This window comes from Halichoerus grypus, chromosome 13 (assembly GCF_964656455.1).
Source record: "Halichoerus grypus chromosome 13, mHalGry1.hap1.1, whole genome shotgun sequence".
In the NCBI taxonomy this organism is placed as follows: Eukaryota; Metazoa; Chordata; class Mammalia; order Carnivora; family Phocidae; genus Halichoerus; species Halichoerus grypus.
Window position 1 is genome coordinate 61786552 of NC_135724.1, and position 17402 is coordinate 61803953.

Here is a 17402-nt window from a genome sequence, read left to right on the forward strand (position 1 = left end):
TCTTTACTGCCCTTATTAGTTCTCTTTTTACTTATTATTTAATAAAATCAAAACCCTTACATCTCCTACATTCAGCAAAAACAATTCTCTTTCTCATCACAGGATTTTTGTCTTAAAAGTAACATATTTCAACTATTTCTAGAACATGGTTGTTTTTCCTTTATCAGCTTTTAAAAATTAATCTCTATGAGTTACATTATAAGGTAAGTGAAATAGGTGAGACCAGTTTTCTTAACTCATACACTGGATTTTATGCATCCAAATGGACTATATCCTTCCAAATAGCCAACATAAAAAGGTCTGTGCTAAATCCTGGGTTATTTCCATTGTTCACAATGCCTGAAATTCTCTTTGCTTTGAAATGGCCCTGGAGGAGTTTTCTGGCCATGCAGGCAAAGTAATGTCACTTAATGCCATGGATGCCTTCCAGTGGTGCTTTCTGGTTTTGTTCTGCCTGAGTCTCTTGACAGTTTAGGCACTCAGCTGAGGACACTTGAAACGTTTCATTTTGTTGGTATGAGTAACAAATGGATTCCCCCAAAGAGTTAAGCATGACCCCTGGTGAAGGCCCAGTGGAGTTGTATCAGTCATCTTGGGCTGTCTTAACAAAATAACACAGATGGTGTTGCTTAAACAACAGAAATTGCTTTTTCTTACAGATCTGGAGGCTGGAAGCCCAGGGTCAGGGTGCCAGCACAGTCAGATTCTGGTGAGAGATCTCTTCCTGGCCTGCAGACAGCTGCCTTTTTGCCATGTCCTCACATGCTGGAGAAAGAGAAAGCTCTGAGGTTCATTCCTCTTCTAATAAGGGCACTAATCCCATCATAGAACCCCACCCCATGACCTCATCTAAACCTAACTATCTCCCAACGACCCCACTGCCAAGTGCCATCACACTGGGGGCTAGGCCTTCAACATATGACTTCTGGAGGAGACACAAGCATTCAATCCATAGCTGGGGTGCTTCATTTTGTCCATGTCAGAGCTGATTAGCCCAGGCACATAGATATTTACTGATTTGTTGACATCACAGGCACAGGTGGCTGGGCCCTAAGGATGTGCATCACCATAAATCATATTGCCATGTGTCCTGAATAAATGAATAACTAATGGACAAGATTTCACTAAGCCCATGTCTTCCAGGCAGTGGGTGCACATTGTCACTCCCTTTTGGCCATAAATTAAAGGGTGAATATAGTCTTTCCAGACAGTATGACATAGGGCTTATCATTTTATCATGAAAGTGCTTCTAAAACTTGATAAGAAAGTAATAAGGCGGGGGGGTGGAGCAAGATGGCGGAGGAGTAGGAGACCTGGATTTCGTCTCCTCTTAGGAATTCAGCTGGATAGGGATCAAACCATTCTGAACACCTACAAACTCAACAGGAGATCGAAGAAAAGAATAGCAACAACTCTCTGAACAGAAAAGCGACCACTTTCTGGAAGGTAGGACGTGCGGAGAAGTGAATCCGAGGCGTTATTCGGGAGGATAGACGGCGGGGGAGGGGCCTCCGTCCGCCGCTTCTGGCAAGTGATAGAGCCACGGAGCACAAAATCGGAACTTTTAGAAGTCTGCTCCGCTGAGGGACGTCACTCTGGTGGCGAAGTGGGGGGTGGAACCCTCGCGGGACAGTGTGGTCTCAGGACCCTCGGGGTCACAGAAAGACCGGGGGTGCCTGAGTGCGGCAGAGCTCCCAGGTATCGGAGCGGGGAAGCCGGCTGCAGAGACGGAGCCCAGGCGCGGGCTCTCAGCTCGGGGTTGCCATAAACCGTGATCCGCGGCACAGTCGGGCCACTGCTCCTCCAGCAGGGACCCAACAAACGGCAGATCCGGGGAGACTCACCTTCTTCCCCCAGGAGGAGAGGTGCGGGAGCGCACCGTGGGGATCTGCTGGGTTTGGAGACTCCACCCGGGGTCGGGTGCCAGATAGAAACGCGCGGTCACAGGCTGGGTGAGCACAGAGTGCGGCCGGAGACCGGGGACACGGGAGTGATTGACTGCTTTTCTCTGGGGGCTCGCTGGGAGCGGGACCCCGAGTTCTCGGCTCCTCCGGGGCGGAGACTGGGAGGCCGCCATTTTCACTCTCCGCCTCCAAAGCTGTACGGAAAGCTTGCAGGGAACAAAAGCTCCGGAGAGCAAACCTGAGCAGATTACTTAGCCCAGGACCGGTAAGGGCGGGGCAATTTTGCCTCCAGCAAAGACATTTGGGAACCACGGCAACAGGCCCCTCCCCCAGAAGATCAGCGAGAACAGCCAGCCAAGACCAAGTTTACCGATCAATGAGAACGGCAGAACTCCAGCGCTAGGGGAATACTGCACATAGAATTCATGGCTTTTTTACCATGATTCTTTAGTCTTTCAAAGTTAATTATTTTTTTTAACTTTTTTCCTTTTTTCCTTTTTTCTTTTTTTTTCAATTTTTCTTTTTCCCTTTTTCAACCAACATCTTATCAATCCCTTTTTTAAAAAAAAAACATTTTTATTTTTCATTTTTAAAGTCATATTCTATCCCTTCACAGTAGTTACCCGTATTTTTGGCATATATATATAAGTTGTTCTCTCTTTAAAATCTTGAGATAGTTTCTTCTAACAGATCAAAATATACTCTAAATCTCTAGTGTATGGTTTTTTTCTACTCCCCTGCCTGATCACATTCCCTCCCTTTTTTCTTTTTTCTTTTTTTTTTTAATCCTCTTTTCTTTTTTCAAACAACTTATCAAATCCTTTTTTAAAATCTTTTATAATTTCCATCTTTACAGTCATATTCCATCCCTTCATCATATCAACCCTTATTTTTGTACATATATAAGTTTTTCTTTCTTTAAAATTTTGGGAGGGACTTTCTTTTAACAGACCAAAATACACCCAAAATCTAGTGTGTGGCACTGATCTATAATCCAGCCTGATCATATTTGATCACATTCTGTTTTTGTTTTGTTTTGTTTTGTTCTGCTTTTGTTTGTTTTTATCTTTATCTTTTTCTTTTTCCTTTTTTTCTTTCCTTTTCTTTTTTCTCTCTTTCCCTTTCTTTTCCCACTGCTTCAGGTCTTTTCTGATTTGTTTAGAGTATATTTTCTGGGGACGTTGTTACCCTGTTAGCATTTTGTTCTCTCATTAATCTATTCTCCTCTGCACAAAATGGCAAGACGGAAAAAATCACCTCAACAAAAAGAACAAGAGGCAGTACCGACTGCCAGGGACCTACTCAATACGGACATTAGTACGATGTCAGATCTAGAGTTCAGAATCATCACTTTAAAGATACTAGCTGGGCTTGAAAAAAACATGAAAGTTATTAGAGAAACCCTTTCTGGAGAAGTAAAAGAACTAAAATCGAACCAAGTAGAAATCAAAAAGGCTATCAATGAGGTGCAATCAAATATGGGGGCGCTAACTGCTAGGATAAATGAGGCAGAAGAAAGAATCAGTGAGATAGAAGACCAAATGATGGAAAATAAAGAAGCTGAGAAAAAGAGAGATAAACAACTACTGGATCACGAGGGCAGAATTTGAGAGATAAACGATACCATAAGATGAAACAACATTAGAATAACTGGGATCCCAGAAGAAGAAGAAAGAGAGAGAGGGGCAGAAGGTATAATGGAGCAAATTATAGCAGAGAACTTCCCTAATTTGGAGAAGGAAACAGGCATCAAAATCCAGGAAGCACAGAGAACCCCTCTCAAAATCAATAAAAATAGGTCAACACCCCGACATCTAATAGTAAAACTTACGAGTCTCAGAGACAAAGAGAAAATCCTGAAAGCAGCTCGGGAGAAGAGATATGTAACCTACAATGGTAGAAACATTAGATTGGCAACAGACTTATCCACAGAGACCTGGCAGGCCAGAAAGGACTGGCAGGACATATTCAGAGCACTAAATGAGAAAAATATGCAGCCAAGAATACTATATCCAGCTAGGCTGTCATTGAAAATTGAAGGAGAGATAAAAAGCTTCCAGGACAAACAAAAACTAAAGGAATTTGCAAACACGAAACCAGCCCTAGAAGAAATCTTGAAAGGGGTCTTCTAAGCAAAGAGAGAGCCTAAAAGCAACATAGACCAGAAAGGAACACAAACAATATACAGTAACAGTCACTTTACAGGCAATACAATGGCACTAAATTCCTATCTTTCAATAGTTACCCTGAATGTAAATGGGCTAAATGCCCCAATCAAAAGACACAGGCTATCAGATTGGATTAAAAAACAAGACCCATTGATATGCTGTCTGCAAGAGACTCATTTTAGACCCAGAGACACCCCCAGATTGAAAGTGAGGGGGTGGAAAACCATTTACCATGCTAATGGACACCAAAAGAAAGCTGGGGTGGCAATCCTTATATCAGACAAATTAGATTTTAAACCAAAGACTGTAATAAGAGATGAGGAAGGACACTATATCCTACTTAAAGGGTCTATCCAACAAGAAGATCTAACAATTGTAAATATCTATGCCCCTAACATGGGAGCAGCCGATTATATAAGGCAATTAATAACAAAAGCAAAGAAACACATCGACAACAATAGAATAATAGTGGGGGACTTTAACACCCCCCTCACTGAAATGGACAGATCGTCTAAGCAAAAGATCAACAAGGAAATAAAGACTTTAAATGACACACTGGACCAAATGGACTTCACAGACATATTCAGAACATTCCATCCCAAAGCAACAGAATACACATTCTTCTCTACTGCCCATGGAACATTGTCCAGAATAGATCACATCCTAGGTCATAAATCAGGTCTCAACTGGTACCAGAAGATTGGGATCATCCCCTGCCTATTTTCAGACCACAATGCTTTGAAACTAGAACTCAATCACAAGAGGAAAGTCGGAAAGAACTCAAATACATGGAGGCTAAAGAGCATCCTACTGAAGAATGAATGGGTCAACCAGGAAATTAAAGAAGAATTTAAAAAATTCATGGAAACCAATGAAAATGAAAACACAACTATTCAAAATCTTTGGGATACAGCAAAGGCAGTCCTAAGAGGAAAGTATATAGCAATACAAGCCTTTCTCAAGAAACAAGAAAGGTCTCAAGTACACAACCTAACCCTACACCTAAAGGAACTGGAGAAAGAACAGCAAATAAAGCCTAAATCCAGCAGGAGAAGAGAAATAATAAAGATCAGAGCAGAAATCAATGAAATAGAAACCAAAAGAACAGTAGAACAGATCAACAAAACTAGGAGCTGGTTCTTTGAAAGAATTAACAAGATTGATAAGCCCCTGGCCAGACTTATCAAAAAGAAAAGAGAAATGACCCAAATCAACAAAATCATGAATGAAAGAGGAGAAATCACAGCCAACACCAAAGAAATACAAACAATTATAAGAACATATTATGAACAACTCTATGCCAGCAAATTAGATAACCTGGAAGTAATGGATGCATTCCTAGAGATGTATCAACTACCAAAACTGAACCAGGAAGAAATAGAAAACCTGAACAGACCTATAACCACTAAGGAAATAGAAGCAGTCATCAAAAATCTCCCAAAACACAAAAGCCCAGGGCCAGATGGCTTCCCAGGGGAATTCTACCAAACATTTCAAGAAGAATTAATACCTATCCTTCTGAAACTGTTCCAAAAAATAGAAATGGAAGGAAAACTTCCAAACTCATTTTATGAGGCCAGCATTACCTTGATCCCCAAACCAGACAAAGACCCCATCAAAAAGGAGAATTACAGACCAATATCCCTGATGAACATGGATGCAAAAATTCTCACCAAAATACTAGCCAATAGGATCCAACAGTACATTAAAAGGATTATTCACCACGACCAAGTCGGATTTATCCCTGGGCTGCAAGGTTGGTTCAACATCCGCAAATCAATCAACGTGATACAATACATTAACAAAAGAAAAAACAAGAATCACATGATCCTCTCAATAGATGCAGAAAAAGCATTTGACAAAGTACAGCATCCTTTCTTGATCAAAACTCTTCAGAGTATAGGGATAGAGGGTACATACCTCAATATCATAAAAGCCATCTATGAAAAACCTACAGCGAATATCATTCTCAATGGGGAAAAACTGAGAGCTTTCCTCCTAAGGTCAGGAACGCGGCAGGGATGTCCACTATCACCACTGCTATTCAACATAGTACTGGAAGTCCTAGCCACAGCAATCAGACAACAAAAAGAAATCAAAGGCATCCAAATTGGCAAAGAAGAAGTCAAACTCTCACTCTTTGCAGATGATATGATACTTTATGTGGAAAATCCCAAAGACTCCACCCCAAAACTGCTAGAACTCATACAGGAATTCAGTCAAGTGGCAGGATATAAAATCAATGCACAGAAGTCAGTGGCATTCCTATACACCAACAACAAGTCAGAAGAAAGAGAAATTAAGGAGTCGATCCCATTTACAATTGCACCCAAAACCATAAGATACCTAGGAATAAATCTAACCAAAGAGGCAAAGGATCTGTACTCAGAAAACTATAAAATACTCATGAAAGAAATTGAGGAAGACACAAAGAAATGGAAAAACGTTCCATGCTCATGGATTGGAAGAACAAATATTGTGAAGATGTCAATCCTACCTAGAGCAATCTACACATTCAATGCAATCCCCATCAAAATACCATCCACTTTCTTCAAAGAAATGGAACAAATAATCCTAAAATTTGTATGGAACCAGAAAAGACCCCGCATAGCCAGAGGAATGTTGAAAAAGAAAAGCAAAGCTGGTGGCATCACAATTCCAGACTTCCAGCTCTACTACAAAGCTGTCATCATCAAGACAGTATGGTACTGGCACAAAAACAGACACATAGATCAATGGAACAGAATAGAGAGCCCAGAAATGGACCCTCAACTCTATGGTCAACTAATCTTCGACAAAGCAGGAAAGAATGTCCAATGGAAAAAAGACAGTCTCTTCAACAAATGGTGTTGGGAAAATTGGACAGCCACATGCAGAAGAATGAAACTGGACCATTTCCTTACACCACACACAAAAATAGACTCCAAATGGTTGAAAGACCTCAATGTGAGACAGGAGTCCATCAAAATCCTAAAGGAGAACACAGGCAGCAACCTCTTCGACCTCAGCCGCAGCAACTTCTTCCTAGAAACATCGCCAAAGGCAAGGGAAGCAAGGGCAAAAATGAACTCTTGGGACTTCATCAAGATAAAAAGCTTTTGCAAAGCAAAGGAAACAGTCAACAAAACCAAAAGACAACTGACAGAATGGGAGAAGATATTTGCAAATGACATATCAGATAAAGGGCTAGTATCCAAAATCTATAAAGAACTCATCAAACTCAACACCAAAAGAACAAAGAATCCAATCAAGAAATGGGCAGAAGACATGAACAGACATTTTTCCAAAGAAGACATCCAAATGGCCAACAGACACATGAAAAAGTGTTCAATATCGCTCGGCATCAGGGAAATCCAAATCAAAACCTCAATGAGATACCACCTCACACCAGTCAGAATGGCTAAAATTAACAAGTCAGGAAATGACAGATGTTGGCGGGGATGCGGAGAAAGGGGAACCCTCCTACACTGTTGGTGGGAATGCAAGCTGGTGCAGCCACTCTGGAAAACAGTATGGAGGTTCCTCAAAAAGTTGAAAATAGAGCTACCATACGATCCAGCAATTGCACTAATGGGTATTTACCCCAAAGATACAAAAGTAGGGACCCGAAAGGCTACGTGCACCCCAATGTTTATAGCAGCAATGTCCACAATAGCCAAACTGTGGAAAGAGCCAAGATGTCCATCAACAGATGAATGGATAAAGAAGAAGTGGTATATATATACAATGGAATATTATGCAGCCATCAAAAGGAATAAGATCTTGCCATTTGCAACGACGTGGATGGAACTGGAGGGTATTATGCTGAGCGAAATAAGTCAAAGAGAGAAAGACATGTATCATATGACCTCACTGATATGAGGAATTCTTAATCTCAGGAAACAAACTGAGGGTTGCTGGAGTGGGGGGTGGGGTGGGAGGGATGGGGTGACTGGGTGATGGACACTGGGGAGGGTATGTGTTCTGGTAAGCGCTGTGAATTGTGCAAGACTGTTGAATCTCAGATCTGTACCTCTGAAACAAATAATGCAATATATGTTAAGAAAGAAAAAAAGAAGAAGAAGAATGTAGCAGGAGGGGAAGAATGAAGGGGGGGAAATCGGAGGGGGAGAAGAACCATGAGAGACAATGGACTCTGAAAAACAAACTGAGGGTTCTAGAGGGGAGGGGGTTGGGAGGATGGGTTAGCCTGGTGATGGGTATTGAGGAGGGCACGTTCTGCATGGAGCACTGGGTGTTATGCACAAACAATGAATCATGGAACACTATATCTAAAACTAATGATGTAATGTATGGGGATTAACATAACAATAAAAAAATTAAAAAAAAAAAAAGAAAGTAATAAGCTAAAATGGTGGTGGAGTAGGAGGACTCTAGGCTCACCTCATCCCACAGATACAACTGGATTACTGCCAAATCATCCTAAGTACCCCAGAAATCAACCAGAAGACTGGCAGAACAAACTCCACAACTAAAGGTAGAGAAGAGACCACATCGAAGAAGGTAGGAAATGCAGAGACATGGTTTGGGAGAGAAACAGATCATGACTCCATGGTGGGGAGGGAGCTGTGGTCATGGAGAAGGGTGAGAGACAGACTAGCACATGGGAACACAGGGGGAAAATGAATCCCCATAACAACTGGATTGGAAAGCAAGAAGGGTTGAGTTTCATGACTTCTGGTAAGCAGTGGGATGTAAAGCTTGGAGTTTTAAAGGTCAGGGGTTAGCTGGGATAGACCCCTGAAGGCATTGTACTGCTCTTGGAGAGAAGGCAGGCAGACAACCCACAGATATACAGCGTGAAAACAGTGATCTGAAGAGTGCCTGGGGCACATAGTGGGGAGGTTAGTTGCTCATCTCAGAGTGGGTCCCAGAGAGGCAGTGTTCATGGAGAGATCCCTCTGGGAACAAAAGAACTGTCCAGCACCATTTCCCTCCCCTGCCTCTCAGCATAAACACAGGGCCACCTGCAGGAACCAGCGCATCACCAACACTTGCTACTTAACTTGCTTACACCAAGCCCCGCCCTCCCCACTCCAGTGGAATCATGCTTCCAGTCATGCTTGCCTCAGTCACAGTTTGGTGAGCCCCCTCCCCCAGAAGACTGGCCCAAACGCCTGTTTACACCATTCCCAACCAGGGAGTTTTGTAAGGCCTTGGTTCTGGTGGAAGTGGCAACAGACCAGCACAAGCAAAACAGAGCACACCTCATTAAATATACCACATCCAGGCCAGGGACCAAACACTGCCCACAACAGGCAAAGAGAGCCTCTGTAGACGACTGGCCTGAAGGAAAAAGTGGCCAGGGCAAAATAGCAGACCACACACAGCACACACTAGAGACACTGCCTGAAGTGCTAGGCCCTGGAGAACAGGGGACATTACACAGCAGGGTACACAGGCCCTCTTCTTCATAAGGACGTTGCCCTCAAGAACAGGAGACATAGATGACTTTCCTAACACACAGAAACAGGCACAGAGATTAGACAAAATGAAAAGACAGAGGAATTTGTCCCAAATGAAAGAACAGGACAAGAACAGGGCCAGAGATTTAAGTGAAACAGATAAGTAACATGCCTGATAGAGAATTTAAAGTAATGACCATGAAGATACTCACTGGACTTGAGAAAAGAGTGGAAGACATCAGTGAGACCCTTAACACAGAGATAAGGAATAACATAGCAGAGATAAAGGGCTCAATAGATGAAATGAGAAACACATTTGATGGCATGAATAACAGGCTGGGAGAAGCAGAAGAATGAATTAATCACCTAGAAGACAGTAATGGAAGATAATGAAGCTGAACAAAAGAGAGAAAGGAGAATTATGCAAAACAAGAATAGACTTAAGGAACTCACTGACTCCATCAAATATAATAACATTCACATTATAGGAGTCCCAGAAGAAGAGAGAGAAAGGGGTCAGAAAATTTATTTGAAGAGATAATAGCTGAAAAATTCCCTAATCTAAGGAAGAAAACAGATATCCAGATCCAGGATGCACAGAGAACCCCCAACAAAATCAACAAAAGCAGATCCACACCAAGCCATATTATAATTAAAATGGCAAAATGTACTGATAAAGAACAAATTTTTAAAGCAGCAAGACAAAAGAAGACAGTTACATACAAGGGAAACCCCATAAGGCTATCAGGGAATTTTTCAGCAGAAACTTTCCAAGCCAGAAGGCAGCCAGTCAGGGAACTCACAAAATAAAAGGATGTAAAATATGACACCATATACCTAAAACATGGGGAGGAGAAAAGTAAAGAATGGGTTCACACTCAAATGACCATCAGTTTAATATAAACTGTTATATGCAGAAAATATATACAAACCTAATGGTAACCACAAATCAAAAACCACTAATAAATATGCAAAGAATAAAGAGAAAGAAATCCAAATATACCACTAAAGAAATGAGCAAACCATGAAAGAGAGAAAGACAAGAAATGATTAGAGAAAATCTTGAGAAATAACCACAAAACAGGTAATACAATGGCAATAAATACATATCTATCAATAATTACTTTGAATGTAAGTGGAATAAACACTCCAATCAAATCAGGGTGACAGAATGGATAAAAAACCAAGACCCATCTATATGCTGCTTACAAGAGACTCATTTTAGACCTGAAGACACCTGCAGATTGAAAGTGAGGAGATGGAGAAACATTTATCATGAAGAAAGCCAGAGTAGCAATACTTACATCAGACAAAATAGACTTTATTTTTTATTTATTTTTTTTTAAAGATTTTATTTATTTATTTGACAGAGAGAGACACAGCGAGAGAGGGAACACAAGCAGGGGGAGTCGGAGAGGGAGAAGCAGGCTTCCCACTAAGCAGGGAGCCCGACGTGGGGCTCGATCCCAGGACCCTGGGATCATGACCTGAGCCGAAGGCAGACGCTTAATGACTGAGCCACCCAGGCACCCCTAGACTTTATTTTTTAAATATTTATTTATTTATTTTAGAGAAAGAAAGAGAGTGTGCGAGTGGGGGGAGGAGCAGAGGGAGAGAATCTCAAGCAGACTCCTGCTGAGCATGGAGCCCAATGCCAGGCTGGATCCCACTACCCTGAGAACATGACCTGAGCTGAAATCAAGAGTCAGATGTTTAACTGACTGAGCCACCCAGGCACGACTAAATAAAAAATTTTTTTAAAGATTTTATTTATTTATTTGACAGAGAGAGAGAGAGAGCAAGCACAAGCAGAGGGAGTGGCAGGCAGAGAGAGAGGGAGAAGCGGGCTCCCTGAAGAGCAGGGAGCTAGTTGCGGGGCTCAATCCCAGGACCCTGGGATCATGACCTGAGCCGAAAGGAGATGCTTAATCAACTGAGCCACCCAGATGCCCCTAAATAAAATATTTTTAAAAAATTGACTAAGGACCTAAATGTGAGGGTCATCTGGCTGGCTCGGTTGGTTGAGCAGCTGACTCTTGGTTTTGGCTCAGGTGGTTATCTCAAGGTCCTAGGATTGAGCCCTGAGTCGGGCTTTGCACTCAGCCCGGAGTTCTCTCTCTCCCTCTCCCTCTACCCCTCCCCCTGCTCTCTCTCTCTCTCATAAATCAATCAATCAATCAATCAATTTTGGGGAAAAAAATAAAAGACCTCAGTGTGAGACCTGGAACCATAAAATCCTAGAAGAGAGCACAGGCAGTAACTTCTCTGACATTGGCCATAGCAACTTTCTTTCCAGATAGCTGCCCTGAGGCAAGGGAAACAAAAGCAAAAATAAACTATTAGGACTATATATATTAAAAAAAAAAAAAAAACCAACTCTGCACAGCAAAGGAAACAATCAACAAAACTAAAAGGCGGCCTATGGAATGGGAGAAGATATTTGTAAATGACATATCTGATAAAGGGTTAGTATCCAAAATACATATAAATAACTTATAAAACTCAACACCCAAAAAACAAATAATCGAATTAAAAAATGGGCAGAAGACATGAACGGACATTTCTCCAAAAAAGACATTCAGATGGCCAACAGACACATGAAAAGATGCTCATCATTATTTATCATCAGGGAAATGCAAATCAAAACTACAATGAGATTATTGCCTCACACCTGTCAGAATGGCTAAAATCAAAAACTCAAGAAAAAACAGGTGTTGGTGAGGATGTGGAGAATGCAAACTGGTGCAGCCACTGTGGAGAATGGTATGAAGGTTCCTCAGAAAAGTAAAAAATAGAACTACCCTATGATCCAGCAATCGTACTAGTGGGTATTTACTCAAAGAATACAAAAACATTAATTCAAAGGTATACACATTTGCAGGTCTTCAGATCAAGAGAAGTCCCACTCAAAGTCAAACCAAGGACTGCACCTGAGGAGTTTCACCTGCAGCTGTACCTGGTTTAGATACTGGATTTAGATTCTGGACCTTGAACCTGAGCCCAGGGCCATAACAGGATAAGACTTGGGGGTGGGGCTTGCAAGGGGTGAGTGTATTTTGCATGCGTGAAGAATGAAGGTAAATACTTTTTGGTCAGAGAGTAAACTGGTGGTTTTTAAAAATGGCCACAGACTTTCTGACAAACGTTGTACTGAGAGGTGGACTCTATGCCCCCTCCCTTTGAATCTGGGATGGTTCGTGACTGCTTTGACCAACAGACTATGGTGGGAGTGATGCTGTGTGGCGCCCAAGACCGAGTCATAAAAGTCTGTGTGGCTTCTTGGGTCATTGCTCTCTTTCAGGACACTCCCCAGAACCTGGCCGCCATGCTGGGAGGAGCCCACACCACATGAAGAGACCGTGATTAGGTTCTCAGGTTGAGTCCAGGCTGAACGCTGTCTTTGAGTCTTCCCACCCAGGTGCGAGCCATGCCAGTGATAAAGCCTCCAGATAGTTCCAACCCTCAACCATGAAGTCACCTCGAACTCTGACAGTCTACCTGGCTGAGACCTCAGTCTGCTCACTGTGGAGCAGAGATGAGCCCCCATGCCCCATCTTAATTCCTGGCTCACAGAACCCATGAACACAATAAAATGGTAGTTTTACATCACTGAATTTGGGGTGGTTTTCTTATAGCAACAGAATGCCCTCCTACAGAGAGATGTAGCCTGTACTTACAGAGATAGGACGAAATGTTAGTAGCTGTCTTACCGGTAATCACCCACAGAGCTCTTTGGGTCTCAGGCTAGTTTAAGACAGACACAGTTTACTGTGGGGTTCAAGAGAGGCTCACAGAATTCAGAGGCAGGAAGTAGAGCCAAGGTGCCTGGGGGCTGGAGCTGAGAATGGGGCCTGGAGGAATTAGGACTGTGCTGACCTGCTCTCTCTGGGACTGCGCAGGTCCTCCTCCTCCAAGTGCCCTCCCTGTGGGAGCGTCTAATGACTCCTGGCCCCGCAGTCCTCTAGGACCCTCAGTCCAACTGGGCACACTGGCTGCTCCCATCAGAATTCCCAGCCCATGGGGGATTAGCTTGGGAAACAGACCTGGCTGCCTTTGGCCCCCAAAGCCAAGGTCAGGCAAGGGGGTACCTCTGGCAGGGAAGGCACTCTGACGTATGTCAGTCATCCAGATGGGTGGGCATATTTTTGATCAGGAAGAAATAAAAATAGGCATTGTTGGCTGATAATACTTTTTTGGGTCTTTCCTGTATGTCTGAGGTAAATAACCTTATTGTCCAATCTTCCTTCCTTCCACCCTTCCCTCCTTCTTTCTTTCCTTCCTTCCTTCCTTCCTTCCTTCCTTTTTTCTTCCTCTTCTCTCTGTCTGTCTCTCTCTTTCTTTGTTCTCAAGTTGCTCCCAGGGAGAAGGGGAGTAAAGGCTGAGACCATGGAGGAGCCTTCTCACCAGGGGCTTACCCCAAAGTGTTCAGGTCCATAGGACTCATGGAAAAGCAGGTGAAAGCAGGAACTGTCTGGAAACTTGCCTACCCCTCACCATCATGCCCTGGCCCTGATGCTTAAAGGACTCCAGGGAGAAAAGCAAAAAATGTGTTTCTGACACTCACTGAACTTCACTTGTCCTTGGTCAGCAAAGCAAGGGCCTTAGTCCCAGGTCTCTTGATTATATGGCCCCTCCTGTCCCAGGATGGCACAAGTATTTGGCTTCCTCCTTCTAGCTGGACAGCCCCTAGGCTGGCACACTGGCCTTGAGTCCCCACCAAGTGAGCCATAGCCAATACTGACCCCCTGGTGCCCCCTACCCATGTCCTTATTTCTGTGCCCACATCTTGACATGGTGGTTCCCAGAAAAAAACCAGCAGATGTCTCACCCTTTCATGTGTGTGGCAGACCCTCAGGGTGGCCACGTTTCTATCCAGGATAGGGAGGCAGGGGCAGTTATGTACCTCTGCAGACTCTTCCCCTCATAACTCACGCCCAATGCCATCAGAAGAAAAGCCCAGGGTCAAGGGCAGCAGCTGGGGCTTCCTGAGGGCACCTTCCTTCCTCTTCTGGGTGATCCCAAGCAAAGGACCTGATTTTCTGGGCAAAGAGAAATGGACCCACTCCTATCCTTGAGGATGGGAACAAAGAGTAGGTCAACAGCCAGGATCCCTCAGAACCTGGCAGATGTCTCTGGAGTCTTATCCTTCTCACTCAGAGGTCACATGATCTGCATTCTCCACACTCGCCTGCCAAGCACACACATGTACACACAACACACACACACACACATACACATGCGCACACAGGGAGACACAAACCAGAACTGTGAGACAGGAGCCATCAGATAACACTCAGGTGCATGTGTGTACAGACCATGAGATAGAAGTCACAAGTAGAAGCTCACAGAGTTACACGTGGCCCAGACCTGCAGGAGATGATGTCACTTGTATGCAGATGCATGCTCACACAGTCACAACCCCCCCCCCCCCCCCGCCGACAGACCAGACTGTGAGATAGCGGCCAGCACACAGACCCACATTCTGTCCTGTAAATAGGGAAGTTCTTACAGTGTCACATGGAAGCACATGCCCCCAGAGAGCACAGATGAGAACCGTGAGCCACAGTGTGCATACACAATCATTCTGGTAGATCTGCAAGGGCTGCAGTGGTACACAAACTCACACAGAACACAAATATATGAAGACATACAGACTATACCCACCACCCAGCATCCACAAACACACAGTCCCACTGGGAAACCCACAATCAGTCATGCATGCACACACGAACACACACACAGTTACACACAAGGCATTCACTGGCATAGACTGGTACTCTCACAAACACAGACCTATAGATCAGCAGTTACACCAAAGGCACACACATTCACAGGTGCACACAGATTGTCACACACACAGGCACACTTCCATACTTAGACAAACACACACACACATACACACCATCCAGGCAGTTGCTTCTGATTAACATTGGTCCTGCACTTGGCAGGAGTATTAATCATCTATAGCTGTGTAACAAATAACTCCAAACTTAGTGACTTAAAACAGTAACAGATACTATTTCACATAGTTTCTGTGAATCAGAAATTGGAGAGTGACTTAGGTGGGTGGTTCTAGCCTGGGGTCTCAGTTAAGATGTCAACCATGGCTGCACTCACCTGAAGGCTTGACTGGGGCTGGAGGATCCCCTTGCAAGATGGTTTACTAATGGTTGGCAAGTCCATGCTGGCTGTTGGCAGGGAGCCTCAGCTCTTCACTGTGTCTTCTCAATAGGGCTTCTTGAGGGTTTTCGTGACATAGCAGCTGGCTTTTCTCAGAGTGGATAATATAAGAGAGCAATGCTGGGCTGTAATGCCTTTTATGACCTAGCTTTAAAATCTACACATTGTCATCTCTGCTACATCCTACTGGTTACACAAGTCAGCTCTAATCCGTATGGGAGGGGACTATACAAGGGCATGAGCACCAGGAGGTAAGCATCATAGGGGGCTATCTTATAAGATAGCAACCACAGTCCACCTCAAGTCTCTAGTGATTCACATCTCTCCCACGTGCAAAATACACTCATGCTTTCCTGAGTCTGCCAAAGTGTCATGCAATTACAACATCTGCTCAAACTCTATAATCTTGTCATCTACATCAGGTCCACGTGTGGATCTACATTAGTATTTTCTCAAGTTCAGCTCCATGAAGGCTGTTGCTCTTGCTCCAAAGAATTGTGAACTCACAACTGCCCTCCACTACTCACCCAATATACATGGTGAGACAGGCATAAGATAACTGGATGTTCTTGTTCAAAAAGGGGACAGATATGGGAGATACACAGGAATCACTGGTCCACAGTAATTATGAAATCTGGAAATGCATGGGTTGGAAGTTCTTTGATTAGGCCTCAAGGTCTAGGAATAATTCTTCATGGCATTTTGCTCAGCCCTCTGAGTTACTGTTCCTTTTCCATGAAAGGTTCTTGTGCTTATAACTGTGTAGTCCTATGTGTTATCAGTCTGATTCTCATCCTATAGAAACATTTGAACATTAGAAGGCCTCTTTTCCTTTTGTACTGTCTCTCTCCCTTTTAGTCCAAGCTGGTGGCACTTTTGTCAATATAATTCTCTTAAAAGTAGGGCAGGTCTCCTGTGAATCTCATTGGAGTTTATGCAATTAGACAAAATCCACACCCACAAATCTCTTTGAAATAAGCCCTTTTTTACTGTGGACTTACACTGAGTTGTCCAAAAGACAACATACTTATGCTTCTAAGAAGCTCTTTGGTTTGAATAGCTTTCTGAGGCACCACACTTAGATTTTTCTCAGTTCTTAACAAATGATTTTATAATTTCTTTTTTTAATTTAAAAGCTTTATTAAGATATAACTCACAGTCCATATTATTCACCCATTTAAAATGAATAATTTGATGGGTTTTAGTATATTCACAGAGTTGTGTAATCATCACCACAGTCAGTTTTGAATATTTTCATCACCTCTCAAACAAATACCACCCCAGAATCATTAGCAATCACTGTCTATTTTCCCCAGACCCTCAGCCCTAGGTAACCACTAATCTACTTTCTGTCTCTATAGATTTGCCTACTCTGGACATTTTATAGAGATGAAGCCATACAACGTGTGGTCTTTTATGACTGTATTCTTTCATTTACTACAATATTTGCAAGATCCATCCATATTGTAGCATGTATCAATATTTTATCCCTTTTTAACGATGACTAATATTCCACTGTATGGCTATTCCTCGTTTTATTTACCCATTCATCATTTGGTGGACATTTCGGTTGTTGCCACTTTTTGGCTACTATGAATAGGAGAGCTATGAACATTCATGTACAAGTTTTTGTGTGGACATAAGTCTTCATTTATCTTAGGTATATGCCTAAGAGTGGAATTGCTGGGTTATATGGTAACTCTATTTTCAGCCTTTTGAGGTACTGCCAGATGGCTTTCCAAGGC